The following is a 7,883-nucleotide window of genomic DNA, read 5'->3' as shown; positions in this document are numbered from 1 at the left end:
TTGTCTTACAAGAGTGTAGTCATGACATCATTCATGGATGAGACTTTTTGAAAGCTCCTCAGGCAATTATAGATTATGGTCACTTGAAGATTATGCTATGTGAGATGAGATACTGTGGACAGCAAGAGGCACATCCAAGTGTGTAGAGACTATGTGTGCTGGATGAAGTGATCATTCCTATTGTCAGTGCTAGAAAGGTAACTGTCTCGTGTCATGCCATGCATCAACCCATGGATCTTTTAGTGGAATGTAAGAGAAGCATACCACTGGAGAATAACTTGGTCATCCCTGCCTCTGTCGTCTCGTTTAAGAATGGATTCAGTGGATTGTGGATAGTTAACTGTCACCAAGAACCACTTCCAAGACGCATGTGCATAACAAACGTTGAGCTGTTAATTGCAGAATGGCTAAGCATCATAGAAACTTCACATGCCAAGTCTGTGGGCGAAATTAGTGCTACCACTATGAGACAAGATCTTCTAGTTCGACCATCACCAAATCTCACTCAGGAACAACAGAAGAGGCTACTTGCCACTCTTCAAGAGTTCTCTGAGTAGTGTAAATCCAAGAACATCACGTCGAAACCTATTCAAAGAATTGGGCATATTAACCACAACTTCTCAATATATTTATTCCTTAATGAAGTTTGTTGTAAATAATACATCTCTTTTTCCAACTAACTGCTTAGTACACAGTATCAATACTATGAATAAGAACAATATACATAAAGGTTTAAAATCACTTACTCTTGCCCAGAAAGGAGTCCAATATTCAACAATGCATATATTCAATAAGTTACCAGCAACCATTAAGAGTTTAGTTTCAGAAAATGCACAATTTAAACATAATTTAAAAGAATTTTTGGTGGCCAACTCCTTCTATTCCATCCATGAGTTTCTCAACAGTGCAGTAGACCATTTTAATGAAAATTTATTACACTTTAATTTTTGACAATACTTGGTTGTAGCAGCCAAGTAACTACCTACAGTGTCAATGATGGATGTATGGAAAGCAGATGAGGCTGTTTTAGCAAACAGAACACAGCATGTTGTTATCAATGGAGAGACGTCTACAGACGTTAAAGTAACCTCTGGCATGCCACAGGGGAGTGTTATGGGACCATTGCTTTTCACAATATATATAAATGACCTAGTAGGTAGTGTCGGAAGTTCCATGCGGCTTTTCGCGGATGATGCTATAGTATACAGAGAAGTTGCAGCATTAGAAAATTGTAGCGAAATGCAGGAAGATCTGCAGCGGATAGGCACTTGGTGCAGGGAGTGGCAACTGACCCTTAACATAGACAAATGTAATGTATTGCGAATACATAGAAAGAAGGATCCTTTATTGTATGATTATATGATAGCGGAACAAACACTGGTAGCAGTTACTTCTGTAAAATATCTGGGAGTATGCGTGCGGAACGATTTGAAGTGGAATGATCATATAAAATTAATTGTTGGTAAGGCGGGTACCAGGTTGAGATTCATTGGGAGAGTGCTTAGAAAATGTAGTCCACCAACAAAGGAGGTGGCTTACAAAACACTCGTTCGACCTATACTTGAGTATTGCTCATCAGTGTGGGATCCGTACCAGATCGGGTTGACGGAGGAAATAGAGAAGATCCAAAGAAGAGCGGCGCGTTTCGTCACAGGGTTATTTGGTAACCGTGATAGCGTTACGGAGATGTTTAATAAACTCAAGTGGCAGACTCTGCAAGAGAGGCGCTCTGCATCGCGGTGTAGCTTGCTCGCCAGGTTTCGAGAGGGTGCGTTTCTGGATGAGGTATCGAATATATTGCTTCCCCCTACTTATACCTCCCGAGGAGATCACGAATGTAAAATTAGAGGGATTAGAGCACGCACGGAGGCTTTCAGACAGTCGTTCCTCCCGCGAACCATACGCGACTGGAACAGGAAAGGGAGGTAATGACAGTGGCATGTAAAGTGCCCTCCGCCAAACACCGTTGGGTGGCTTGCGGAGTATAAATGTAGATGTAGATGAACCAATAAGCCAGAGAGTGTACTGTGTGTCAGCAATGGAACGTTGAATAATTTGTGATGAGGTAGAGAAAATGATGAAGAATGATATCATTCAGCCTTCGCAGAGCCCATGGTCATCACCAGAGGTTCTCATCAGGAAGAAGGATGGCAGTTGGCGCTTTTGTGTTGATTACAGGAAACTTAATAAGACAATTAAAAATGACATTTACCCCCCTCCACGAATTGATGATACACTAGAGTGTCTGAAGAAGGCTAAGTTTTTCTCTACCATGGACCTGTACTCAGGATACTGCCAAATCAAAGCAGATGAGGCTGATCATGAGAAAACTGCATTCATCACCCCTGAGGGCCTGTATGAGATTAAAGGAATGCCATTTGATTTGTGTAATGCACCAGCAACTTTTTAATGGATGATGGATAATCTTCTAAGTCACCTGAGGTGGATGATGTGTCTTTCTTATTTAGATGACATTATAGTGTTCTCAGAGACATTTGATGAACACGTAAAAAGACTGAGGGCCATTCTTAAGTGTCTCCACCAAGGCGGACTGAAACTTAATCCAAGAAAGTGTCTCTTTGGAGCAAAAGAAATCAAAGTACTTGGACACCTTGTGTCAAATGAAGGTGTGTGGCCAGACCCAGAAAAGGTGTGATCTGTAATGGAATTTCCTATTCCTAAAAGTATTGTAGATGTGAGAAGCTTCCTTGGATTATGTTCTTATTACCGTCGTTTTATCAAAGACTTTTGTATCAAAGCTAGGCAACTCCAAGGGTTGTTAAAAGCCAATGCTAAATTTATCTGGGTTGGTGCTCAACAAGGTTCTTTTGGTGTGACGCAAAAAGCTCTAACGACTGACCCTGCACTTGGTCTGTATGATGAGAGAGCACCTACAGAACTACACACAGATGCCGGCGGGTATGGGATTGGTGCTGTTCAGGTGCAAATTTCGGATGGAAAAGAGAAGGTTATAGCCTATGCTTCTAGGGCACTTGCAAAAGCCAAGAGAAACTGCTCAATTACAGAAAGAGAATGTCTTGCTGTGATCTGGGCCATGTGTAAATTTTGACAGTATCTCCATGGAAGGCCATTCACAATTGTTACAGACCATCATTCACTTTGTTGGTTGGCAAGTCTTACGGATCCAACAGGACAACTCACCAAGTGAGCACTACATCTTCAAGAGTATGTGTACAGAAGTGGAAGAAAACACCAAGATGCTGACTGTCTCTCAAGAAACCCTGTGCAAGACCACCAAGACTTTGATGAAGATAGTGACTGTCTCGCTGCACTCCAGGATCTATCTGCTGAGCGGAAGAAGGATACCAAGATATCTCAAATTATGCTTGCCTTACATCAGTCAGAGGATGTGAAAGGACAATTTAAGGTAGTTACTGGATTACTTTGCAAGAAAAACTTTGACCCATTTGGAAAGAGGTGGCTACCAGCAATTCCTAAACACATGCACTTAGATGTTCTACAGAAATTCCAAGGCACACCGGACGTCAGACATTTAGGATTTATTAAGACATATGGTAGGATCTGCAAGAGATTTTTCTGGCCAGGTTTATTTAGGAGTGTCTGTCTCTATGTGTTGCACTGTTGAGGGTTCCAGAGGAGAAAGGTAGTTCCTCAAACCCACCTCTCCAACTCATACCAATTCCAACAGCCTTTCCAGCGTGTTGGGATTGACCTCCTCAGATGATTTCCAATGTCTGATAATGGAAATAGATGGATTATTGTTTGCATGGATTATCTGACATGCTATGCCTTTACAAAATCCATTAAAACAGCCAAAGCATTCAAGGTAGCCAAATTCATCGTATTGGACAGTTGTTTTGACTACGTTGCTTTATTAAAATATGTTTCTTTAAGAACAAATTTTCTGCTGTTTTTGAAAAGGTATCACAGTTAGTTGGACCTCAGTCCTAACTGCTGCCAATGGCTCTCTATGAAAAAGAAAATTACTTTACTAAGAATTTTTTTAGTGTTATAGTCAAACCATTTTCTCAAAATAATTTTGCTCCTTCTAGCTAAAAGTTCCTTTGTTTCTGTAACTTCTGTAAAATAATGCAACACTTCTTATATTTTGTGTGTAATGCGAAACCACTTCAATCACTAAAAGACTAAGGAAAAATTCATTTAAAATAATAATGCCAGTTGTCCAGCCTAATGGAATAATAAAATTTCAGATGTGTATTTGACATGAAAAGCAAGAGATGTATGAAAAAAAAAAATGGATAAAATGTTGATCAATGGATAAAAATGTCAAAAAGTATAATGCCAAGAAATAAAAGGCCATGATTACAATGTGAAAAGGACCAAAGTGGACAGTATGAAGATACATTACTGTAAGTATTCATACAATAAATTATTAGTTTCATTTATTATATGGACATTGAAAGAAAAAGGTAGACACATTAATCTCACTTATGTAAAAACAATAAACACAGTTTTAAATATTGTAAATTTCTGTTCTCTGTGTATTTTGGTTGATACAATGAAGATGAACTATCACATAAAAGTAATTTAAAATATTGAGCATAGTAATTTGAAAAATTTTTATAAATCTGTTCAAAAATTTGTAACAGTGTAATCATACTTAAGAGAATTTTACAAGGATTCATTCACATATTTTGTTTCAGTCACATGATGCATAATTGTGACCACATAATGAAATATGATATATTTTATTAATAAACTACATATTCGGTACTATGAACAATTATATAAAGTAATTTATATCCAACCAAAAATTTTTCCTACTTCATACAATGATTTCTCTTTAATAGCTTTGTTTTTATAAAAGACTATTTGTGAACAGAAATTTTTTTATGTAACAAATTTTTCCAAATGAGAGATGACAAATTTTTATGAAAGCATATGTTTCTAAAATCACACAATGCCATGCATATCCTATGCCTGACACTGTGTAAGGATGATATAATAACAAACCAATATTTACAGCAGTTACCTGTCCGCCCCCGGTAGCTGAGTGGTCAGTGTGACAGAATGTCAGTCCTATGGGCCCTGGTTCAGTTCCCGACTGGGTTGGAGATTTTCTGTGCTCAGAGACTGGGTTTTGTGTTGTCCTATTCATCATTATTTCATCCCCATCAACGCACAAGTCGCTGAAGTGGCGTCAATTCGAAAGACTTGCACCCGGTGAACAGTCTACTCAATGAGAGGCCCTAGTCACACTACATTTACTTTTTAGCAGTTACCTGGGATAACTGAAATATGTGGTATCATCTTTTTTTAGTCATGTTTAATCTCATTTATGGCTACAACATATGAGATTCCTGATTCTCAGGCATTGACAAATTCAGTTTTTTATCCATCTTCAACAACTGTAGTTGTATGTATCAAAATAATCAGCAACCAGTTGCATAAAAGAAATTTGATATTTTTAATCCGTTTCTGGAACTTAGTGTCCTTCTTCAGAAGGTTATAATTATAGAATTATTTGTGAGCGTCAACAATGAAATGCAGTCAGCATATTGCTGTGGTTGTGTGGTTCATAGTACCTTTGCAAAAACTTTCCATTTTTCCAAATTTTCCATATGATAATAATTTTGCATTTTTCCATGAGTTAATCTTGTGCTGAGAGAATTAGTTTCCTATAGATTCCATTTTACATGAGTTACAAAAAATTCCACGTATTTCATATATTTTTCAATATATTATTTAAGTAATTTCTCATGACATTTATTTGTTCACTAAATCAAAATTTATTGCCACGTTTCAAAAACATACTTAACTTTTCATAAATACTTTCACAAAGTGAAAGAAGCTAAATAATTATTGTCTTATAGACATGGCATACTTCAAATTTTCAAAAGTTATATTTCATAGTTATTTAAAACAATCTACATTACAAATTGTATCCTTATGTTTTTTTATAAACTGCAAAAGACCTTTAATGAAAAAAAGAAATCAATATGATTATTAATTTGAACCATCACCTTTTCTAGCAAATAGCACAACTTCAGTTTTGATACATAGAAGTGGATCTGTGGCAATTCATTCAGTTTTAGTATAGACATTATTGATTCTTCATCTATTATTCAACTTTAGCACCAATCACATGTTCTTCATGTCAGTCTGTAACTGGCAGCATGTGTGTATGAATTCTGTTGTCTTAAAATGCTTTCTCTGTGAAATGTGGTTATCATGAATATGGCACACTCATGGAAAGCTCTTTACAATATAGAAAGAGCGTTTGGTGTAATATTTTGGTGCTATGACAACAAACACGACACTGAAATATAACATCATGCAGTGTTATTGTTAAAATGCTTGTTTACTACACAGTATAAAACACAGGACCTCTATTTCATCTGTAGAAAATGAAGTCCATGTGTGTGAAATGAGTCACAAAGATGAATATGAAATGTTACTCATATTATTATTATTCTGTTAACTTCAGGTTTATGTCATCACTTTCATACAATTTTAAGCATGTATTTAACTGTCAGTAACTAATGGTAGAAGAGTACATAATTCATATTCCTTAATGCAAGAGTGATTCTTACATAAAAGAAGGAAAGGGCAACATTATGTTGGGATACCTATGCTTGGTCTAATTCATCCTTCTGCCATGATGGGCAGCCATTGGTCATTCATGACTGGAGCAGTGCAGCCATTTCACTGCCCGCATTTTCATGTAAACTAATGCTTCATGGGCAGACATAATATTAGTTGCAGAGTTACTCTGAAATGACGCATGTGCTGCCACACATCAGCCATGTGGCCCGGCCACCAGTAGATGCTGGCCAGCTGTTGAGTAATATAGCACCTGACAGATATTCACTTTGTATTAGCTTGATGGAGTTTACTATCTCTGGTCTGTCTACCATTTATTCGATCTTGATATTTTCTGTGATTAGCTATTGAAATATAAACCCAATTAAGCTGCACAATCAATTATTAGAAGCATTTTCGGCTTGATAATATTATTTTTCTAGATACAATGATACTCTGCATTAATATTGTATCTGTCGTAATTTATGACATCCAAATAAATTATTATTGTTGCTTGCTTAAGTTTCACTTTCATCACAAAGATAGTCTTTGTATTGTTATTTATGAAGAATACAAATAAAGTCATTGTAACTTTAAAAAAATCTCCTAAATAACACTTTCAATCAAATATTGCTAAATGAAGTCACCTCATACTCAGAAGCATAATTCTGATAATTCAGAGATGTTAATATTTAGTATCAGTTCTACATCTACATCTACGTTTATACTCCGCAAGCCACCCAACGGTGTGTGGCGGAGGGCACTTTACGTGCCACTGTCATTACCTCCCTTTCCTGTTCCAGTCACGAATGGTCCGCGGGAAGAACGACTGTCTGAAAGCCTCCATGCGCGCTCTAATCTCTCTAGTTTTACATTCGTGGTCTCCTCGGGAGGTATAAGTAGGGGGAAGCAATATATTCGATACCTCATCCAGAAACGCACCCTCTCGAAACCTGGCGAGCAAGCTACACCGCGATGCAGAGCGCCTCTCTTGCAGAGTCTGCCACTTGAGTTTATTAAACATCTCCGTAACGCTATCACGGTTACCAAATAACCCTGTGACGAAACGCGCCGCTCTTCTTTGGATCTTCTCTATCTCCTCCGTCAAGCCAATCCGGTATGGATCCCACATTGATGAGCAATACTCAAGTATAGGTCGAACGAGTGTTTTGTAAGCCACCTCCTTTGTTGATGGACTACATTTTCTAAGCACTCTCCCAATGAATCTCAACCTGGTACCTGCCTTACCAACAATTAATTTTATATGATCATTCCACTTCAAATCGTTCCACACGCATACTCCCAGATATTTTACAGAAGTAACTGCTACCAGTGTTTGTTCCACTATCATATAATCA

This window comes from Schistocerca nitens, chromosome 2, assembly GCF_023898315.1.
Source record: "Schistocerca nitens isolate TAMUIC-IGC-003100 chromosome 2, iqSchNite1.1, whole genome shotgun sequence".
Lineage (NCBI taxonomy): Eukaryota > Metazoa > Arthropoda > Insecta > Orthoptera > Acrididae > Schistocerca > Schistocerca nitens.
The sequence above is the reverse complement of the archived record's forward strand: the minus strand, read 5'-3'. Positions refer to the sequence as shown.